The sequence below is a fragment of the Pygocentrus nattereri genome, chromosome 1, assembly GCF_015220715.1.
Source record: "Pygocentrus nattereri isolate fPygNat1 chromosome 1, fPygNat1.pri, whole genome shotgun sequence".
Taxonomy (NCBI): Eukaryota; Metazoa; Chordata; class Actinopteri; order Characiformes; family Serrasalmidae; genus Pygocentrus; species Pygocentrus nattereri.
Window position 1 is genome coordinate 44,867,489 of NC_051211.1, and position 24,858 is coordinate 44,892,346.

The following is a 24,858-nucleotide window of genomic DNA, read 5'->3' on the forward strand; positions in this document are numbered from 1 at the left end:
TTAGCACAACATATGCTCCCATCTAGCCCTTGTATTATGTTGAGAAAAAAATACATATATTATGTTGTGGGTCATTTTGACCCATATTATGTAAAACCACTCAAAACAGTCAAAAATGAAGTTAAACCAATAGGAACTTTATTTTAGATCATACAAACATTTAGAATAGATGAGAAGAAGAGATATACAATTCCAACACTATATTACACTATATATATAATAACTCAAGAAATCAATAACTCCTGATTTCAATTTCAACATTTTCAGTGTTCCCCACATGATGGACAGAATGTGACTGTGTGCTTTCTGCAGATGTACTTCTTGCACCTCACACAACAGGTACTTGTTTTACTGTCATCTCGGGAGGGACAGACTTGGCATTTTTTGTGTTTCTTTGCACCTGTATCCAAAGGATCCATTGTCGGTCGGTCAGGTTCCACGCATAACTGGATTTTGCATCACAGGCTGCCCACATTTTGATGCCATATTTTGCAGGCTTGTTTGGCATATACTGTCGGAAAGGACAGCGTCCACTGAATGGAACAAGGCGCTCATTGACAGTAACATGGGGGCCAGGATTATACAATAAAGGCAGGATTTTGACCCATTTATCCCAAACATCTCTGATCACGGTGTCACGGTTGTCAAATCGGATCACACAAGAGATCATGTGAAATGTCTCCAAAGACATTGTTGCTCGGAAGAATGGCCTTCCATTCTCTTCATTCCATAGACTAGCAGTTGCTTCTCCCTTTGACCTGTATACTCCAGCTAATACGAGAATTCCAATGTAAGCATGCAAGTCAGTTGGATCCAGTGACTTCCATTTTTCTTGAAAGACACGCCTCCCCTCCAAGTTGGTCATGTCAAGGATTATCTTCTCTATGGCTGGGGATATGAAGAGCTGAAATGCTGATTCAATATCATCATCTCTTGTGACAGCAAATCTTGTCGGACCAGGAGTCATTTTGATGACATTAGAAGATAAGAATCTGCCTCGGCTTTGGTGTGGTGATGTTGACCATTTTATTTTACCATCTTTAGATGTCCATATCCGCTCTGTGGATTAAGATTGTTGCGTTTCTTCCTTTTCATCTGTTGAAGGGACACTAGTAGACTCGTTCTCTGAATCCTCATCATCATGGGAAAATTGACAATCTGGATCATCAATAGCATTGTCCTCTGGCTCTGAGGAATCTCATCTCTGAAATCTCTTCCTCTACATCACTATCCCAGTTGATAAGCTGCGATAAAACTTCTTCAGCTGTAAATCTTCTGGAGCTCATTTTTGGTGTATTTCTCAAAGACAGGGCATGGAAACAGTGACAAGGGCAGGGGATCAAAATAAAGTACATCAAGGACATGTACTTCTAAGATGTTTATTTTGGATTTGTACAGCTAATTTGTGTCTGGGTCAAAATGACCCGCAACATCATCTTTGTATACAAACTCTGTGCAGACACACCACGACACATCAAAGTGTCCTGATTTTGCACAGTAGTTCATGACCCTAGATGAGGAAAAGTCATAAAATTTCATGGACAAAAAGTAAGGATAACCTGCACTTTGGTCAACACAAAAATTTAAATGGGTCAAATTGACCCGAAACATAATACAAGGGCTAGACAGCGTCTCTTTCAGGGAAGGCCTTGCATATTTCAGGAAGACAACTTTAAACCACGTACTGCATCCATCACAACGGCACAGCATCGCAGAAGAAGAGTCCGGGTGTTGACCTGCCTGCAGTCCAGACTTTCTCCAATAGAAAACATTTGTCGCATGAAATGAAACATCCAGCAAAGAAGATCCAGAACTATTGAGCAGTTAGAATCCTACATCAGACAAGAACTGGACAATATTCCCCCCTCAAAACTCCAGCAACTGGTTTCCTCACTTCCCAGATGTTAACAGACTGTTGTTAAAAGAAAAGAGGATGCTACACAAGGGTAGACACGGCTCTGTCACAACTTTTTTTAAATGCCGTCAAGCTCTAAATGAGTTAATATTTTTTTGCTGAAATGGTAAAATGTTTCACTTTCAACATCCTGTATGTGTTCTATGTTCTATTGTATTATATGTTCTATGTTCTATTGTATTATAACTTTTTTTGTATGGAATTTTAATATTTATATTGTTTAATGCACCAGAAAAGATAATTTGGACTACAGCATTTATGTGAAGACCAGAAGCAGCTTGTGAAATGGGGCGAGAAGAAAAAAAAAATCCATTTACCACAAGCTTGTAGTCTGACTTCCTGACGCTCGGCACCTTAAAGCTACTCACCAAATTAGCTCTCGCTTGGAGTTCGAATGAGTGGGAGATGTTTTTCATATTGAATCATGAGCAGCGGTATAAAAAGCAAAAGATGAAGGAAACATACCATCAGTACAAAAATAGTTTACAGTATACTGAACACTGAGATTAAAAGGTTTGTACTATTTGAGAAATGCCTGCAATCTTTAGCAGGGAACAGTTCACGAAAGAATGTGGAAAAGACTGGACAGCATTACGCACATACACTGACTAGTCACTTCATTAAGTAAACCTCCTACTATCTACACTCATTGTCCATTTTATCAGCTAAACTTTGTAGCTCTATAATTACAGCATATAGTCTATCTGTTTCTCTGCCTCCTTTAATCAAGGTAGCCCCTTTTATCCAGCTCTTCAACAGTCAGGATCTCCACAGGACCACCACAGACCATTATTTGGGTGGTGGATCATTCTTAGCACTGCAGTAACACTGATGTGGTGGTGGTGCATTAGTGGATCAGACAGTGGATCAGTGCTGCTGGAGATTTTAACACCTCAGTGTCACTGCTGGACTGTGAAAAGTCCACCAACCAAAAACATCCAGCCAACAGCATCCTGTGGGCAGCATCTTGTGACCACTGATGAAGGACTAGAGGATGACCAACACAAACTGTGCAGCAGCAGATGAGCAATTGTCTCTGACTTTACATCTACACGGTGGACCAACTAGGTAGGTGCGTCTAATAGAGTGTATAGGTGTGATTAATGAAGTGGCTGGTCAATGTTTATGCCAATGTTTATGCAAATTTATGTCAAAGGCACTGTTTTTGTTATTTAATATCATTTCAGTGTATATATCCACTTCAAATTTACACACAATATTTTTAGATTTTGTACTTTTTGGTATTGATTGATGCAGATATAACAAATTAATCACATCAGTACTTTCTTGCAAAGTTGTTTGTCACAATTGGCCCCTCCCAGTCTTCCATGTGCTTTTGTTTACCTTTTGGCCTTGTCCATGTGATTCATTGTTTTGATTCTTCCCTGTCCTGACCCCTTGTTTCCGGACCCTGCCCTTAATCTTTCTCTCCTGTGTCTTGTTAACCCTCTTGTTAACCACCTGTGTCTTGTTAACCTGTTCTAGTATTTAAGCCCTGTGTTTTCCCTAGTTGTTTGCTTGTCTTTGTATTGTACTGCTTGGTGTTGTATCTTCTGGCCTCTGTTATATTTCCTAGTCTCTGTTTTTGTGTTTAGTCTGCGTTCCTTTTTGTCATGCCTGTCCATCATTCTCTCCGTGTTGGCTCTGTTACCCTGAATCTGGATTTGCCCCTAATAAATCTCACTTCTCTCAGCACGTGCATCCGCCTCATCATCGCTCCCCCACGTTACATTGTTGTTGGCAATTACAGCTTCAAGACACCTACATTAAAAAAAATAATTTGCTATTTAAAACGTTGTTCAATTTTATCATATTATGTGGGCAAACTGTCTTCAACTGTGTTCCCCAAAGCTTGTGTCCCTGGACTTACAGTGTCAAAATCTTCTATATATCTTCATGCCAGGATATTGGCCAGGCCATACTAGCACATTCACCTTTTTTAGAAACCATTTTTGAGTTATTTTAGGACTGTTTGTCTTGCTGAAATGTCCATCACCTATACTTTCTTGGCCAGTGAGATTAAAACATCTTTAAAATGTCCTGGTTTATTGCTTCATTCATGTTTCCTTTGATAATGTGTAAAACCCCCATACCGCTTGCAGGGAGGTAGTTTTAATCTAAAAAGGTTAGTGTCCAGAAAGTCTTTTTGTTCCTAACTTACTGTTCAAAATTAAATTAACTCAAAAGTTTAATGCAGCACAAACTTTAACATTTTTTTTACCAGTGTTAGGAGGATATAGCCAGTTATAGTTTTGCTTCATCTGACCAGAATGTATTGTTCCAGAATTCTAAATTGTTCATGTTTTATTATTCTCTGTGTAACTCTTATTCCTGCTTCTTTCTGGCCATCCTTTTAATCTTCTTGAGTGACAGCTGGCTTCTGTCTTACCTTTCTTATAGTCTGCCAGAAGTCATGCATAGTGAGCCTGTCCAAGAATGATTAGTTGTTGTTTTTCCATGAACTTTCCAGTAGCATATTATCAAACAAGCTGCACTAACAGAGATTCATTTATGTATATTTTTATAGTGTCACTTTTTTCCAATATCATCATCCAATGTTGTTTAAAGCTATATTAGTTTATGCTTATGAATACATATGTTTTTGTTCATACTTACAAAATCAAGACACATTGTGTCTAAATGTGAAAGGGATGTATGGACTTTATATAATGTGTATTGAAAAAACAAAAACAAAAGAGTCTGAATATAAGCAACCAAAATTAACCATACATTTCTGAGCAGTAAATTACATTACAATAATGTTTTATGTGAACTTTCTCCTAAATCTTTGAACCAGCCAGCTTACGTTGCCCTTGTGTTTACCAAAAGAGCATTATAGTGATTTAAAAGCTTGATTATCAGGATTGCACACTCATCAAACAATCTGATGAGCAGATCTGTTATTATGCAATCATCATTTTTCTGTTCCAAGCACAAACATTGAAACACTGAATGGCTCAGATTTTTATACTTCCCTTTCACACTCTGCCATAAATGAAACCTATCAGGAGAGAACAGGTCTACAAAAATCAATTCCTGTATTCTCTTGTCTGTTCAGTCATTACCGGCATCACCATGGTAACAAATGGCTTTAAAACACAAAAAAGGGGAACAACAAAAGGGGAAAGAGTAGCATATGTGAAAATAACTGCAATTATCCAATTCTTTACATACATACAATCATGGCTATCCTTCAAGATGGATGCAATGAAAAAAATCTATTGTGCCTTAATCTAGTATATAAAAATAGTTTTGTTTGAAAATGTCCATATGATTTACCCATAAAAAACTAAGGTGCAAAAATGTCCTGTTTTGAATTCATTGCTTTTGTGACACCATGAAGAAAAAAGTGCATTTACTTATTTCCACCTATTCAGCCTACAGGGGTTTAACCTCACCCATTCATTTAATTTATAAGGAATGTTGCACCCTGAAATGCTTTTTGAATGAATCTCGATACATTACAGCCAATCAGAACAAAAGTCATTTACATATATGAGTATAAAAGTCTGTTTTATTCCATTAGATGTAGATGATATAGAATATAGGTTGATCAAATGATCATGTAAAAATAAATTATGTAATAAATTTAAAGTTAAAAAAACAATATAAATGTAATAAATTGACCTCAAGAGAAAAAAAAAATATTAGGAAATAAAATGGAAATGTAGGAATTAAAATGTGGCTCTTTAAGAGCTCAGTAAGAACCAGTGAAACAACTGCACACAATACTGAACCCGTTCAGAAGTGTGTAAATATTGAAGAAATTAAACTAATACTAAAAACCTGTGAAATCAGCTGTAAATCTATAGAATGATCAGGTTTAGGGGTAATTAGCCTGAGGTGCTTAAGTTCATTGGACTAAGTCTGAGGACCTCATAAATGGTTATCAATATATATCAGCCTATATATTACTGAACATTTTCTGAACAGGCTGGGCTTCCACTGTCAGGAACGGTCATCAAACAAAAATCTTTGCAAGAGCAAGGTGTATAATGCTGTTAGAGATCACAAGGAACTTCAGGTTAACATCTAAAGATCTGCAGACCTTTCTTGTACTGGCTAATTGGGTATATTATGTATTATGTGAATGGCTAAGGCAAAATAGAACTTTATTGCCTTAAAACTTTATGTCTGGTCACATAAGTGAGTTCCAGTATAAGAACTTCATGCCACATGTGACATGGTTTAGGATAGTCTGCAATTTGATGGTACTTTCTGCTCTAGACTGATTTTAGGAAGACTTTACAAAATAATGTTAGGACATCCATCCATGAACTGAAGCTCAAGAGAAATTTGGTATTGCAGCAAGACCACGACTCCAAATATGCTAGTCAGTCTACCAAAGAATGATTAAATTTAAAGGAATTTCTCATTTTTAAATAGCCCAGTCAAAATTCAGACTTTAGAACAGCAATATCCAACTGCTTTTACCTCCTGATGTTGCAGTGTATTTCCAATAGAAATGTTGGGGCAGAAACTCAAGCATAGAGTTCATGCAGGAAAGTCCACCAACATCACTGATTTGAATAATAAAAGTAAACGTGCAGGGCTGGTCAACAGTTTCAGGAAACGTAGAGGTCATTTCTGCTCAAGGGAGTAACAATAGTTAAAAAAGTAGAGGTGCACATACCAGTGAACACATTCAATGTTGGAACAATTTGTTCAACAAAGGAATGGAAGATTATTATTGCGATCTCTATCTAGTTTATGACTTAAATGAATATCTGATATGTTTGATGTTTATTACAAATGTATAAAATAATAATTATGAACGTCCTGTTCAAACAAGGCTGCTAGGAGGTGATCTATACTCAATGGAGATCCGCCTCCGTTATGAAACTAAACATAGCCATCTAAGAGTGTCGTTCAAAAGGGTCAAGAGAGTTTAGTTCCAACAAAATCCAACCATTTACAGTGTATCAGCCTGATCCGTCAACCACCCTAATGCATTCTGTCTGAAGACATCCTGATCAATAACCCACATCTCTATGACTCTCACTCCGTTCACAGTGGGAAAGGAAACCAACCCCAAACACTGCATGTGAAAGCAGAGTGAGAAAAATGTCAGTAAACACGCAAAACAATCAGACTTCAGACATGCATAACAACCATTAGTGTTATATGAAAATCTCATATTTTCTTTTTTTCTTTTTAAGTACCAGCTGGCCTTTATAGTATGTGAACATTTCATTGCAAATTGACCCATTGATATGATCAAAATTAATTAAATATTGCACATGCACTAACCAGCTCCAGCTCCAGGTTCCACTCTGCTTGCACCTGCTCATGATCACTCACACCTGCAGCTAGTTGTGGATTCATTAACTCTATATGAAATACTGTGTGAAAGAGACCGTGTGTTTAATTTCCAGTCAAAATGCCCAAGTTATCCCTTTTAATTAATAAATATGCATCAAAATAAACACCAAAGAAAAAATGTCACAATTTGAAGTATTTAGTATGTCCACCTATTGCATTGATTACAGCTTTTATGTTTATAGGAGACTTACTTTCATTTTTTGTCAAAGATATATGCAGGAATAGTTTTTCACACCTCCAAAGTTGGATGCATTCAATGATTTTGAGCTCTGGACTCTGGGGTGGTCAGTCCATTGTCCTGAGAACATGTGCATTTTTCCTTTCCCAGAACCAGCTTTATCTCATAGTGGTAGGGTAGGCAGAAATACCTTTGGATTTGTTTGATCTCTCTCAAAGAGGAAAGCTTTAGTCTTTAAGTCTAGGTAAAAAACTTACTTGTACAGTCAAGCCTTTGGTGATTAGTCTTCTCTGTCAGATCTAGACCTGCTGGAGTATCTGCTGCTCTGTTATACTGCAATCTGTGGTCAGCCACTCTTTATAGAACTGACTCTGTGTTTTTCCTTCCTTTCTCTGCCGAATTGATCAGCTGCCCATCCTGTGCGTCTGATTCTATTGCCTCTTCTGCCTTGATTGGGTGCCGCTGCTCACCAGCCTTCTGGACCGGCTTGACCACTGAGCTTCTTGCTGTACAGCGCTGTGCAGTCCTCACCCTCAGATCTTTTCTTTTCCCACTTTGTACTATAATACTTCATACTAATAATGTTTGCTATCCGGTGTCGACCATAGGAGGATGGGTTCCCCTTCTGTGTCTTGGTTCCTCTCAAGGTTTCTTCCTCTTTTAGGGACTTTTTCCTTGCCACCATCGCCGCTGGCTTGCTCATGGGGGCTCAGACCCGGATTTTCATTTCTTTTCTCTCTGTAATACTGATTGTCCTGTAAAGCTGCTTTGTGACAACACCTGTTGTAAAAAGTGCTATATAAATAAATTTTGCTTGCTTGCTTGCTTGCTTTAGGTGCTGTTAACTTAATTGTGACAGTCTTTGTGGTCTACAAAGTCTTGCATGGTTGGAAACACCATCTAATGTTGTATGGTTATTTGTTCCATTAACATCCATTGAAATACAAGGTCAAAATCCTGCATTTTTCTTCTGTTTTAGTTTTTCTTTTAACTTCAAATGTTTATGGGGGTCGCATACCAAAATATCTAGCATGACTTTTTTTCCACCATCCCTTTATCTTTTTGAATTAAAAAGGTTGTTTTTGTTACTGTGCCTTTAAGACTGATTAATGAAGATCACCTCTGTTTTGATTGGCTGACCAGTGTGCTATTCAAAAAGGAGTGTGGACTATGTTCATGTGATATATGGGCATTTGCTTTGTGACATCACAAAAACATACATTCAAAATAGGCTGTTTTTTAAGCTAAGTGTCTGTATGGGCTATTACATGTTAAATCATGTAAAAGGAAAGGAACATTTGGTGTTCTGGGATATGCGCTCTTTAAAGTTAAGGATAGCAGCATGACATTTTCATTGCTGCAAAATCTTCCCAAACTTTCACACCATGCTGCTCAGCTATTTCCTGCATGTTTGTACACAGTCTTAGCTGTGATAGCAGTTATATCTGCGCTCCAGGCTAAGCATATGAGTGTGTGTGTGCTTCTGTGTGGCTGAGACAGACACTCACCATTCATCAGCCTTGCTCTTTGATTGCCCTGTTACCACAGCAACCCCATCGCCAGTCGATATTGGTTGGATGGTGGTGGTGGGGGGTGTTGTGGTGGTCTTCCCTGCCGCCGCACAGAGCTATAATTAAACTCCAATTAGAGCTGGCGGCCACCACCAATCTCCGCCAGCGGGTTCCAGCAAGACGCGTGTGAGCAGCAGGCAGTCGTGAATGGTAACGCCTCGCAGTGAATGCAGTGGCCACATAGCACAGATAATGGATGCAGATGTACCCCATGGCACTTTAATCTCTCTCACACACACATAGGCCTCATGGAAACAATGTAAGAATTACTATGGAAAGAAAACTTTCCAGTGTGGGGATGATAAGTGTGTAATTTTAAAGAACACAGGATAAGATAAATGACATTTTTCCATTACTGTACAAGTATTTCATACACTGTACAAGTATTTCGCCAGATCTTTTCTTTACAACAGCGTAATGTATCTAGTTAACAGCTGAAACCAAAATGTGTTTCACTTGTTAACAAAACATGTAATGCTCCATTTTCCAGCTCCGAATCTGTACAATCTCAATAACAACACTCATCTGTGGGTGGGCCTACTTGTGAAAGTAATAGGGCAATCATGAGCGATTACAGTTCAGTTAAGTCATAATTACTGTACAACACAGCTACTAGAAGAACTGATGTTTTCAGCTGATGTGTGATTCTGTGACTGAGATATGAAATGGAAAGCAGTAAGTTTGCATTTTAAATCCCAATCAATACCTTTTAGTTTCACTGTAATTACGGCCTGTAGCTATGTCTGTACGTCATGTTGTATCTGACTATTTAAAGACAAACACAACAAATAAGAAACAAAATAGAAACAAATAAAATAATGCATTTTTAATTTTAACATTTAAAATGTTATGATATAAATGTAAAAAAAAGAGATGACTAATTGTTTAGTATTACTCACTTTTACAGTAATAGTCACTCAATTAATTATCATTTAATCTACAAGTTACAGTTTGTTACCATTATGTTTCCATTTTACTATTAACTAGTTACCACTACTAGATGTGACGAGGAGGAGGAGTGGCCTGCATTTATAATAGTGACTTTATCTGCAAAAGTACCTCTTTTGGTGAATTCATGTCTTTTGAGTATGTTGCAATCAACCTTTTTAATGATATGCCTGTGTTAATTGTAATATACAGACCTCCAAAGCCAAATAGTAAATTTATGTCAGACATTGCGGAATTATTATCAGTAGCGTCCACAAACTATGATAAGATCCTTCTGTCTGGGGACTTTAACTTACATATCAATAATCCCTCATTAAGTAATTCATCAGAAGTCATTAGACTTTTAGAGACATTTGATTTGAAGCAACACGTCGGCAGCTCTACCCACTAGCTAGGTCACATCCTGGCTCTGGTCATAACTAAAGGTTTAAACACAGAGGTGTCTCAAATCTCGGATGTTTTCATGTCAGGTCACTTCTGTATTTTCTTTCAAATCAATTTAGAAGTAAAGAAGAAAGTACCAGAGAGTTACTTTAAAAAACGTTATACTGACTCAGAAACTGTTGAGAATTTTAAAACTGTCCATAATAATTCAGCGAATACAGATACAACTCCATCCTGTAATGATCTAGTCTTCAATCTAAGTGCTAGCTTATGGGAAAGCCTCGACTTTCTTGCCCCAATAGAAAGGAAGAAAAGCTTGCACACTCTTAAAAAGCCATGGATAAATGCGGAAATACGCCAGCTTAAGAGAAATTTGTCATGATTGGCCCTCCCAGTCCTGTCCTTGTGTTCGTGTTTAGCCCATGTGCGTTTGTTTTGGTTTAGCCCCCTCGTTTCGTGACTCCAAAATAAAATAGACCTGATACCACGGGGTGTAGCTCAGCAGACTCAAAGAAGCTCCTATAATGTTCCTGATAAGTCATCAGTAATGACATCTATTTACTATGAGGAGCTCGCACCTATTTTAAAGTTCATCCACATGTGATTTTGACCCTGATCCTAGATCATTCCTTAAGATGTTTTGTGATTGTGTTCACAATGATGTTTTAAATATTGGAAATTCTCTGTCAACAGGTGTTTTTCCAGATGCTTTTAAAACTGCCCTAGTGAAACCTGCTAAAAGACTAGCATGGATCCTTCCATACTAAATAATTTAAGACCAGTTTCAAACCTACCCTTTCTAAGTAAAGTCTTAGAAAAAAGTTTCAGTCTGGTTTTTGTTCCAAACATAGTACAGAGACAGCATTGATTCGTATTATGAATGACCTCAGGCTCAGTGCTGGTGCACAAAATCCTTCTATTTTGGTATTATTGGATCTTAGTGCAGCCTTTGATACTGTTGACCACAAGATTTTACTTCAGTGTCTTGAATGCTGGGTCAGCCTCTTGGGCACAGTTTTAGTGGTTTAAATCATATTTAAGTAATAGGCAGTGCATGGTTTCACTTGGAAATCATTCATCAAAACAATTTGCTGTTTCTTGTGGAGTCCCCCAAGGTTCAGTCATAGGGCCTTTGTACATGCTACCTCTAGGTGATATTATTAGGAAGCATAGTATACATTTTCATAGCTATGCTGACAACACCCAGCTATACATTTCTATTCCTTCTGAAGATCAAGATTCTGTAAACAGACTAACCAGCTGTGTGTCAGATGTTTCTTAGTGGATGTCGCAACATTTTCTAAAATTAAATCATGAAAAAACTGAATTACTGATTATTGGTACAGAAAATCAGAGAAAAATTATTTTAGAGAAACATGGTTCTTCTAGCTTCTCATACCAAACCTCTAAAGTACAAAAGTACAAAACCTGGGTGTGATCTTAGACTCTGAGCTCTGTTTTATCTGCATGTAAACATGGTCACTAAAATAGCTATTTATTATTTTTATTTTCTGTCTCAGAGCGAAGCAGAGAAACTTATTCACGCATTTGTTACAATCAGACTTGACTACTGTAATGCTCTTCTTACTGGACCTCCTAAGAAAACTACACATCCCTTACAACTCGTACAAAATGCAGCAGTGTGCATCCTAACAAAAACAAAAAAGAGAGATCTGATCACTCCTGTTTTGAAAGAGCTGCACTGGCTGCCTGTATCATTCAGGATAGATTTCAAGGTTCTGCCACTAGTCTTTAAAGCTCAAAACAACCTAGCACCTGCTTCCATCACAGAGTGTCTGTCTGTTTATATTCTGGCATGTAATCTAAGATCTGCAGATAGTGGCCTTATACAGAAAACATGGAGAGGCCTCTTTCAATTATTATGCTTCTAAACTTTGGAATTAAATTCCGCCTATTATTAGACACTCAAACTCAGTGCTCACTTTTAAGAAGCACCTAAAAACGTATATCTCTAAGTTTGCATTTAATTAAAACTGAATGTCTTGTGGTGTTTGTCTTGTAATTAAATACTCATGATCTTGTCTATAACTATGTTTAAACACCTGTTTGTAAAGCACTTTGAGTTGCCACGGCATGAAAAGTGCTCTATAAATAAAATTATTATTATTATTATTTGTAATACCTTATCATAAAATGGATAGTGAAATGTGGAGCGATGAGGAGGCCGACGCATATGTGGAGAAAAGCAAGATTTATTCAGGGCAAATCCAGGGTCGTGGTTGATACAGTCCAGGTTCAGGTAGCCAATACGAAGAGCAGGAGGGACAGGCATGACGAACAACACAGAAATCCAAATATTTAACAAAACACTTCGAACAGAACAAGCAAAACATGAAACATATCCAACAAATCAAACAAAGACCAGCAACCAGACAGAGGAAAACACAGGGTGTAAATACATGAGGGACAGGTGGAAACAAAGGTGGAGACAATCAGGGGTGGAGTCCAACTGAAGGGCTGGCAACTCATGTTCTTGACTAGAACTAGACTGTTCAGCAAGCTAAAAGGCTACAAGATAGCAGACAGCATAAACAACTCTTTCATATCACAAGCTTGTAAATAATATAATATAAATAAAAGTACTTATTATATCATAAAAATATCACTTGAATGGATTACATTCTCTAAATGTTTGCATTTCAGTCAGAAGTCAAACCCTGGCTAAATCCTAAATGGCTTTGTGCTCCTTAAATGTTGTACAAGCTATGAAAGTTGAAATTCTAGTCTCTATAGCCAAATACTGCATCATTTATTGAGTGTGGATGAGTCCCAAATTACTATTTCTTAGCTATATTTTGCAGGATCCAGTATTTAAACTCCTGTATAGTCCACTATGTAGGGATTTAGCCCCAGCACAAGAAGAGGGGCACCACTGGCTTGGTGCTAAATAAGACCTACAGATGTAATTTGCTGACTTATAAGCAAAGTACTTATAAAGCGAAAGTTTTTGCATTAAACAGTGCTGTGTTATCATATGTTCATTGTTATAAGAAAAAAAAACAGTTAAAAAAATTCAGCGAGGGGTGGCCAAATGTTTTTCTCCTCATTTAGCAGTCACTGGCCGTTTGGCAACCAGCCGTTTGATACCATACTCTAAAGGAACTACATTTCTTGTCAAAATACTTGCTTATGTTGATTATCTTTAATAATAACAAATTATTTTCTGAAAAATGGTGTACTTTATCATATTTCATGTTGGCTGCCATACCAACATAACAGGGAAGGGAGTTTTAGACAGTCCACTTCACACTGTGCCAAATAACACCCTTCCCATGATAAAATTGCAGTAATGCATTAGCTCTCGTGGCTTATTGTAGAAAAGTAGCATGCCATTTTAAGTTAGAACAACTTGGTACCATAATATTACCATATAATTCCCCCCTATTACCCCCTATCTGTAAAGTAAAGCACTACCCAGTGTTCTTCATCTACCTTGAATAAAATGCTATGGAGTCATAGCTGTACCTGAAGTGAAGGGCTAGTTGTATCTTACAAGATTCTGGGTACATTTCAGCAGCTTCACAATTTGGCAAAAAATACCAGCAGCTCTCTTTGCAAAAGAATTTACAATGACTGCAACACTGCAAATGTTTCCATGCAATGGAAACAGCCCTAGTACTAGTCCTATTGATATATGAAATCCTCTCTACTTTCATAGTAAAAACAACTATTCAAACCATCTGATCATTTAGCCTTTAAAGGCATAATCAGGTATTTATAAAGCCATTTTGTTTACACTGAATGTAGTCTGAGTTTAGAAGATGAGATCTTTTAGATGCCTCATTTTCAAAACTCTTCATGCATGTAGGCCCAATAGCAGAGGCTTAGATTTTACTGTTTACAAGTGACACAAATGCAGAGAGATTTCAGAGCTTTTAAAAGTGGTCCTGCATTCAGAATCTTGTGTAAATTTAAAGCGAGTAATATACCACAGCCTGCCTTCAGCAGTGCTTTACAGAATCCCTGTTTTGCCGCTTTGCCCCTGCTTTATTGTTCCTCAGGTCTGGCTTTAAGGCGCACATATATTTTGCTCATCTACATTCAAGCAGGCAGGACTTTTGATCTATGTAGAGAACGATTGTGCAAAATATTGACTCAAATAAAAACCAGCAAAGCCGGTATAAAGGCTGGGGGGATATGAATATGTCAGACAGCCTGAGTGTGTTTGCAGACTGAGGAGAGCCTATTACAAGTAAACTGAGTTACGTCTGAATCTGGCAAAAGAAAGCAGCAGCTATTTCCTCTCTTTACTATTTGTGATGAATACTGCTGTTGGCCAGGGGTCTGTCTTGAGAAACAAGATTTCTTGCTTAGCCAGTTACCTTTAAGTTCAGCTCAACCTGAGCTTGAATTTTCTCTCTGACAATGGTAGATCACTTTTACCAGGCTGTATCTCCATGGCAACTTATATAGAACATCTGTTGTCCCCCAGGGCAGATAAAACTCAGGATGTTGGAAAATAAACAGCTCTTGAACCCATCAAAGGGAGCTTTTCGCCAATCAAGGACAGCCTTTTTAATAGAGGTGACCTTCTTTGGTTCTTTTCGGACCACTTCTTTCACAGTTATGTTTGTGGCATCACTGAAAAATATTGCTTTTCAACAGAGGAGAAAAAAAATCATGCTAAACAGATATTAAGAATCTAAAGCGGTTTTTGCTCCACTACATGCTAATATGGTTACAGTGACGACAACCACTTGACTCCTCTGCCTGTTTCACATAATTGGCTATTCATCATCCTTTCATATGCAAATGCATGAGGGTTATTATCTAAACCTGGTTTAACAGAGTTGGTTACCACTATTGGTTACTGCAAGTTAACTGCAGGTGCATTTGTTAGGTTTTATGAAGCCAAAACTAAGTCAGGAACCCTCTCTGGGTTGAATGTGCTTTGAGAGACAGGTATTAGGAGTTGATGTCATCACAATAATATCCTGTCTCTAAAGCTTTTAGCATGCTAGACAGCAAATGTTTAGTTTCCAGTAGTCAAATACCAGAGACCGTGGAGTTACTTAGTGCATAAACAATGTTAAAGCAACCCTAGAAGTCTCAAGGCTCTAATGGTAGAGAGGCCTTGATCACTGCACTGTTCATTTAAATTCTGCAGTTCTATTGTAAGCGGTCTGCGGTGGAGGTTACATAAATGTGTGAGTAGCTCTTGAATGCTAAATGCTGTGGTGGAGTAATCTCAAAGTCTCTGTAAGAGTTCACCATAATGTGTAATTATCCTCACAGTGGCTGATTTTCAGCTAACTAATCAAAAGGAGCAACTTTGATTGAACGCCTGGGGGTCTTTTCAAAACAGCACATGCTGATTTTTTTCAAGGCCCTGCACAACTTTTTTTTTTTTTAAACAAATAATTCTTTAGGCAATTTCATTTACTTTTCAATTTGTTTCCTACAAAAAAAAAAAAAAAAAAGCATTAACACATTCTACCGTGTGGGTGTGGACCTAGCAGACTGAATGACAGTCTTTATGTCAAGTGTAACTGCCTGGATGAAAATTCGAACAAGAAGCTGACTTCAGCCTCGTGTTAACATTATAATTGAGCTGCAAAAAAAAAATTAAATTTCTTTTTCAAGATTCGTTTTTGTACCATGAAAGATATGTGTCAGTTACAAAATTCATGCTTATATTATTTCAATAATCTTCCTGGTGACTCTAGTATTTCAATCTATATATCGTGTGACAAATACATGTATGTGAAAAAGTAAGTAGACTCAATGAAATGTTTCTTTTTTTGACATATGGACATATCAGCATTTCCTACGTCAGTTTCTGGAATCTACTTTTTCCTTTCCATTTCTTCCATTTGCACCATATCTTTGTTGATTTACTTGTGATCATTATACAGGTGGAAGGTCCACTTCTTCAATTTCAACTTTTTGCCAGATGGCCTCACATTTTCCTCAAGCACTTCCTGGCATGATAGAAAGTTGATCCCCCAGGGCTGTGTGCTGAGCCCCCTTCGCTTTTCACTTAGGACTCCATGGCCTCCCAGAACAACACCAGCATCATCAAGTTTGCTGATGATACTACAGTAATTGGGTTAATCACTGGTGGGGATGAGACAGTGTACAGGAAGGAGGTGGCTGAGCTGGTGGTCTAGTATTATGACAACAATCTTTTCTTGAACACAGACAAGACCAAGGAAATGATTGTTGATCCAAGGAGGAAGCGGGAGCTGCACATACCCCTCTACATAGGTGAGACAGAGGTGAGGGTGAAACCATTCAAATTCCTTGGCATCCACATCAGTGAGGATCTCACCTGGTCTCACAACACACACCTCATCATCAGGAAGTCCCAGCAGTGACTCTACTTTCTGAGAAGGCTGAGGAAATTTGGCATGCCAGCCAAAATTCTCAGCACCTTCTACAGGAGTACGATTGAGAGTGTTCTTACCAGCTCCATCACAGTCTGGTATGGAAACCACACTGCTCAGGACAGAAAGGCTCTCCAGCATGTGATCAAAACTGCACAGTCCATCTCAGGAGCAGCCTTCCCCTCACTACAGGACATTTACCATGCCAGGGTCATCAGGAGGGCCCACAACATCATCAGGGACAGTACACACCCCCAGCACAGACTCTTCACACTCCTACCTCCAGGCAGACGCTACAGGAGTGTGAAGTCCAGGACTACAAGACTGACCAACAGTTTCTATTCACAGACCATCAGGCTGGTGAATACCTCACTCACTACCTCTTTCCCCCTCCAGTTCTGAACTGGTTTAACTTTGGCCAACCTTGCACTCAATAGCTGCACCTTACTTACACTGTGCTGCTGTTGTCAGCACACTACTGTTTACATTTGTTACTGCACAGAAAACTACTGTTTACATCTGTTACTGCACAGAACACTACTGTTTACATCTGTTACTGCACAGAGCACTATTGTTTACATCTGTTACTGCACAGAGCACTACTGTTTACATCTGTTACTGCACAGAACACTACTGTTTACATCTGTTACTGCACAGAAAACTACTGTTTACATCTGTTACTGCACAGAACACTACTGTTTACATCTGTTACTGCACAGAAAACTACTGTTTACATCTGTTACTGCACAGAACACTACTGTTTACATCTGTTACTGCACAGAACGCTACTGTTTACATCTGTTACTGCACAGAACGCTACTGTTTACATCTGTTACTGCACAGAACGCTACTGTTTACATCTGTTACTGCACAGAACGCTACTGTTTACATCTGTTACTGCACAGAACGCTACTGTTTACATCTGTTACTGCACAGAATGCTACTGTTTACATCTGTTACTGCACAGAACGCTACTGTTTACATCTGTTACTGCACAGAAAACTACTGTTTACATCTGTTACTGCACAGAACACTACTGTTTACATCTGTTACTGCACAGAACACTACTGTTTACATCTGTTACAGCACAGAACACTACTGTTTACATCTGTTACAGCACAGAAAACTACTGTTTACATCTGTTACTGCACAGAACACTACTGTTTACATCTGTTACTGCACAGAGCACTACTGTTTACATCTGTTACTGCACAGAACACTACTGTTTACATCTGTTACTGCACAGAACACTACTGTTTACATCTGTTACTGCACAGAACACTACTGTTTACATCTGTTACAGCACAGAACACTACTATTTACATCTGTTACAGCACAGAACACTACTGTTTACATCTGTTACTGCACAGAAAACTACTGTTTACATCTGTTACTGCACAGAACACTACTGTTTACATCTGTTACTGCACAGAGCACTGCTGTTTACATCTGTTACTGCACAGTGCACTACTGTTTACATCTGTTACTGCACAGAAAACTACTGTTTACATCTGTTGCTGCACAGAACACTACTGTTTACATCTGTTACTGCACAGAGCACTACTGTTTACATCTGTTACTGCACAGTGCACTACTGTTTACATCTGTTACTGCACAGAAAACTACTGTTTACATCTGTTACTGCACAGAACACTACTGTTTACATCTGTTACTGCACAGAACACTACTGTTTACATCTGTTACAGCATAGAGCACTACTGTTTACATCTGTTACTGCACAGAACACTACTGTTTACATCTGTTACAGCACAGAACACTACTGTTTACATCTGTTACTGCACAGAACACTACTGTTTACATCTGTTACAGCATAGAGCACTACTGTTTACATCTGTTACTGCACAGAAAACTACTGTTTACATCTGTTACTGCACAGAAAACTACTGTTTACATCTGTTACTGCACAGAACACTACTGTTTACATCTGTTACTGCACAGTGCACTACTGTTTACATCTGTTACTGCACAGTGCACTACTGTTTACATCTGTTACTGCACAGAAAACTACTGTTTACATCTGTTGCTGCACAGAACACTACTGTTTACATCTGTTGCTGCACAGAACACTACTGTTTACATCTGTTACTGCACAGAGCACTACTGTTTACATCTGTTACTGCACAGTGCACTACTGTTTACATCTGTTACTGCACAGAAAACTACTGTTTACATCTGTTACTGCACAGAACACTACTGTTTACATCTGTTACTGCACAGAACACTACTGTTTACATCTGTTACAGCATAGAGCACTACTGTTTACATCTGTTACTGCACAGAACACTACTGTTTACATCTGTTACAGCACAGAACACTACTGTTTACATCTGTTACTGCACAGAACACTACTGTTTACATCTGTTACAGCATAGAGCACTACTGTTTACATCTGTTACAGCACAGAACACTACTGTTTACATCTGTTACTGCACAGAACGCTACTGTTTACATCTGTTACTGCACAGAACGCTACTGTTTACATCTGTTACTGCACAGAACGCTACTGTTTACATCTGTTACTGCACAGAATGCTACTGTTTACATCTGTTACTGCACAGAACGCTACTGTTTACATCTGTTACTGCACAGAATGCTACTGTTTACATCTGTTACTGCACAGAACACTACTGTTTACATCTGTTACTGCACAGAAAACTACTGTTTACATCTGTTACTGCACAGAACACTACTGTTTACATCTGTTACTGCACAGAGCACTACTGTTTACATCTGTTACTGCACAGAACACTACTGTTTACATCTGTTACAGCACAGAACACTACTGTTTACATCTGTTACTGCACAGAACGCTACTGTTTACATCTGTTACTGCACAGAGCACTACTGTTTACATCTGTTACTGCACAGAACGCTACTGTTTACATCTGTTACTGCACAGAGCACTACTGTTTACATCTGTTACTGCACAGAACACTACTGTTTACATATGTTACTGCACAGAACACTACTGTTTACATCTGCTACGGCACAGAACACAACTGTTTACATCTGTTACAGCACAGAACACTACTGTTTACATTTGTTACTGCACAGAACACTACTGTTTACATATGTTACTGCACAGAACACTACTGTTTACATCTGCTACGGCACAGAACACAACTGTTTACATCTGTTACAGCACAGAACACTACTGTTTACATTTGTTACTGCACAGAACACTACTGTTTACATCTGTTACTGCACAGAACACTACTGTTTACATATGTTACTGCACAGAACACTACTGTTTACATCTGTTATGTGCAACATGCACTTTATGTACAGCTGCTCTACATACTTGCACATATGCACATGTAACTTTAATTTTTCTTTCAACTTTACACATAAAACTGTACTTTTTTACTATTATTTTTAGTATTATTCTTACATTTTAAGTTTTTTTTCTATTTTCTTCTAAGATTATATTAAGATAATATTTGGTGAATGGAGGACCAACAAAGTAAGAATTTCATTGTACAATGTAACTGCCTGTTCTGCTGTGCATATGAGAATAAAACTCTTGAATGTTTGACATCAGCAGTGCCAAGGGCTACTTGTAGATCCTGTGATGAAATTTTGGGTTCCTAACAATTTTTTTAACCTCAGATGGTCTGCTCTCAGGTTATATTTACTGAGGTCGCCTAGCCTTGCCAAGTTGGCAGTGGTTTTAAATCCTCTACCTAAGGAGATTTAAGTGGGATGATTGATTTCCAATATTTTGGAAATCTGCTTAAACTCCTTGCCACACTCATATTCTTTCTGAAGGCCTTAGAGAGCTCCATGACACACTCCAATAACAAAGTGCAAACTAGACCAGATACGTGAGATTTATCTAATAAGGCATCTAATCAGACAGGTTCCTCCAACATATTCTCTGCTGTTCTATGCTGTTCTAACCACATAAGAAAGTTGCATTACTGTTTATTTTAAATTCAACAGAGAGAATGAAAAATGTGTCCATTAAATTATATCACTTTACATCACTCAAGTTCTATCACCTTTATTATATCAATCAACAAAGTCGACATTTTCATTTGTAGCAGAGGTGTGTAGGTTGTTTGTATAAAAACTGATAAATTTTGCTCAAATGCGTTTTGTAATTATTTAACAGAAACCAAAATGTGTTAAGGTGGTATTCATTTATTGTTATGAATTAATTTGAGATGGATATTCTTGAGATTTAGAAATGTTTTAAATTCTTTAAATTTTGTGATCAATAGCATTCTTACAGAAAATAATTCCTTAAGCTATTTTGATCACATATGTAAGTTGCACAAGCACTACAGGCTTGTTAAAAATAGCTACCACCATACAGCTGCTCACCATGTCAAATTAATTCCTCTTTTAGATGGTTCAACATGACTCTGCTACAATCATCCATTATGAATCCATAGATAGACCCACTCAATGCCTTTTTAAATCCACCAGCACACAGAGGGCGGGCTCAATGACACATACTGGTCTTATGAGGGCCAAATACCGATATTTTTACTCAGTCTCCACTGTTTTACACCTACTACATAGAGAGCCTGTTGACATATCATAGCTCTGATCTCCCTGCCAGAGCGAGAAGTCAGGCCCCTTATCATTTTCCTTCAGAACAGGCATGTGTGGGGAGGGGGGAGGGAGGGGGGTCATTGATTGGGGTGCATGGGTGTTATTTACGGAGAAGCCATGGAAGTTGTGACTGTTTAATAGGTAGTGCTCCATCTTCCTTGACTCTTATGCAACCAGGTATACCGAGTTATATAAGAGGACGATTCTTACATAAGATCACAGGACAGAGACGTTGAAAGGCTGAAGACACCTTGTTCTTCAAACGGCAGTTAATTCAGGAAATGGATTAAGGGAATTATGATCTCATTATTCGACTCGTTCTGCACCAGCACCTCTCTTCACACAGGCTTCGTAATGAGACTGTGAGTTATTTGCTGTCTCTGCTTGAGGAGAGAATGGCTTTAACAGGTGTCTGCAGTTTGGTAAGAGTTCAAAAGCAAACAACTTCAGATAATAACGATCCGTATCCCGAGAGTGAGGCTAACACACACACACACACACACACACACACACACACACACACACACACACACACACACACACACACACAGCACCCCCCCTCCCCCCAACACCTTCCCTTAAGAATAAAACGTGCCAAACAGGGCACTTTTCAACAATGTTGTGAAAGAATCATGTTTGGTACCCTACAGAGCATTTCATCATGGCACAGTTGCATAGTGGGTATCTCTGTTGCCAGAAAGAAAGGCAAGAAGGGTCTTGTGGAGCTTGCATGTTCTACCCCTGTCTGAGTGGGTTTCCTCCCACAGTCCAAAGATGTGCAGTGCATTGGAGATGCTAAATTAGCTCTAGGTGTGAGTATGAATATATTTGTTTCCGTGTTTGCCCTGTGATGGACAGGTGATTTCCTGCCTTCTGCCCAGTGAGCACTGGGATAGGCTCCACTACTTTCTACGATTCTACTGTGGTCAGTAGAGTCTGTCTGTTTCACTATTGTGATGTGCCTTTTAGCATTCACATTGCTCTTGCTTTTCTTACGCTTTCACAGCAAAAACAAGAGAAAAGACTTTCAAGATGTCTTTAAAATAAACCTTTGAGCGAGAGATCGACTGTCTATGTGTACATTGCTCAATCATCAACTGAACTGCCTCACAGCCCTACAGTATCCCAGCCTCTCAGATGCTCACTGGGTGCATCCAGGAAGAATCCATAACCAAATCTCAGTTCTTCTAACCAGCTTGTATTCATTTTCTGCAGTAATGTTTGTTCACATTTATTCTAATGTTATATGGTGGCTTTGCAATTAAAAACACCCTTAATGTCAAGATAAACAGTTTTAAACAATTTGCTTAGGTGCTTAAGACTTCTGCACAGAACTGTGCATTGCATTACAAGAAGAATTGAACCGACCTTCTTCATTTGTGGATTATTTTATCTTTTTCCTATAGCCCACCACACATTGCACTTTTGTGAAAAAAAAAGGAAAATAAACATAATTGGGTCACACTTTATTAGGTCCCCTATACATGCTCTACAGATATTTAAATCATTAACAGACTTCCCAGTGATGTTCAGTTGATTATCAACAATATTGTGTTTAGGGTTAAGGTTAGGAATAGGTGTAAGTTTAGCCTTGAGGTTAGGGTTAGGGTAAGGAGTAGGGATAGATTTAATAAGCTCTTTCACACTGATATAGATATTAAGTTGAATGTTACTTATAAAGCAACTGAGCATTTAGAAAACATCTACAGAGGACCATCCAAATAAAGTGTTACCAATAATTGGTATGATTCATATATAGTTCCCATTAGTTACTGATTTACAGTCTTTAACACTGCAGTCAGTGAACATGCTGCGAGCACACAGGAGGCTGAAGGCACGAACACTGTTATACCAAAGTGCTTAAAAGTACTAAAGATACTTTTGCACTACTCCTCTGCTACACTCACCTACCATTTTAAATCTCTATGCATAAGAGCATCTTCTAAAAACCTAAATATAATATTTACAGAGTCATATGTTGTTGCCTTTACTACACAGTCTGCCCCCATGCTCTGCTGAAAGCCTGAAGGTGACTGAAAATGGTGTTGCTGCTTCAGCACAGGAAGGTGGAGTGGTACAGATTTAAAGAAGAAAAAGCTGTACGTGAAAGAGGGAGAACATTTCTCATGAATAAATTTTAAATTCAATTTTAAAATCTGTTACCTTTGTTACCTAACATTATATAAATAACCAATGACTGGCTTTAGATTCACGCATAGCAATAGTGTTTATCAGTTTGATTAGCTGTGATGGCTTTAGCACAGCAAACCTTTACCTTAGTGATATTACTGATCAAACACTGAAGTAATTAAACACTGTCATGTCAGTTAGCTTATAGAGTGAAACAGTAAAGCCTCTCATTTCTGTTTTCTGAAGGGTCTTCATTCATTAACCTGTAAAGTACACAGAGCATGTTTTGATTCTTCCCGTCATCAGAAGTGACAGACGAATGACACAGATGAATATGAATTGGTAAGTTTTTTATATGAACTGCACATTTTTGCACATCACTTATATCCATCCGTCCATTTTGTACGACGCTTCTCCTTCAGGGTCACGGGGGAGTGCAGGAGCCTTTCCCAGCGGTCATCATGCGGAAGGCAGGATACACCCTGTCCATCGCAGGGCAGACAGACACATTCACTCACACCCAGGGGCAATGTCCAACTGGCCTAACTGCATGTCTTTGGACTGTGGGAGGAAACCGACGCAGACACGGGGAGAACATGCAAACTCCACACAGAGAGGACCCCGGTGACCCGGCTGGGGAAACCAAACCCAGGCCCTCCTCGCTGTGAGGTGACAGCTCTGCCCACTGTGCCACCATGCCGCCCACATCACTTATATATTCAAACTTAATAAAGATACCATTTTGCAGATTTGTTGTAACAGTAATATTGTTGCTAACCCCCCCCCCCCCCCAAAAAAAACATTCTATTGGCCCATTCATCATGAAATTTTCACGCAATGTAAAGGACAGCTGTTGTGTTCAAATGTAAAACATCAACAAAAATGGAGTGACAATATTCTTTTCAGAGCTTAAAAGATATCAACAAGTGCAAGACAAAAATCCATGGATTAGAATCATGTTACCCAACATTTGAGGAAACGCAGATAGTAAGCAGGTATTGCTTTTTTCCTCTAATGAATTTGCTGCCTTTAGATGGTATCTCTGCTAGACATGTTCTCTGTGACCACAATATCCCCAGACAGCAGCAGCATGGCCCTACAGTAGCTTCCTGTCTGTCCACACTGACCCGGCTGGCCAAACCTGTCGATGTTATCTGCCTCTGTCTATCGGCCTGCTGACAGTGAGCTACAGCGGAGGCCATATTATGTCGGCCCTGCTAAAGGAAGTTTTGGCAATCTAGTGGTTTCTCGTTTAGCTTTATCTGGTTTCTCGCTTGACTTTATCGTGACAGCTCCATGTGCTGTCGAAAAGCGAACCCTGAACGAAGCAGACAGGGAAAGCAGGTTTACTTACAGCTCATTCTCCTCATGCTATTTGGCATGAACAGAACCAAGCAAACTGGTATATACAGTTTGTGTCAAGAGGTTGGGCACATATGACTGAATGTCTGCTTTCTGTGATGTGATCTACAGGATTATGCT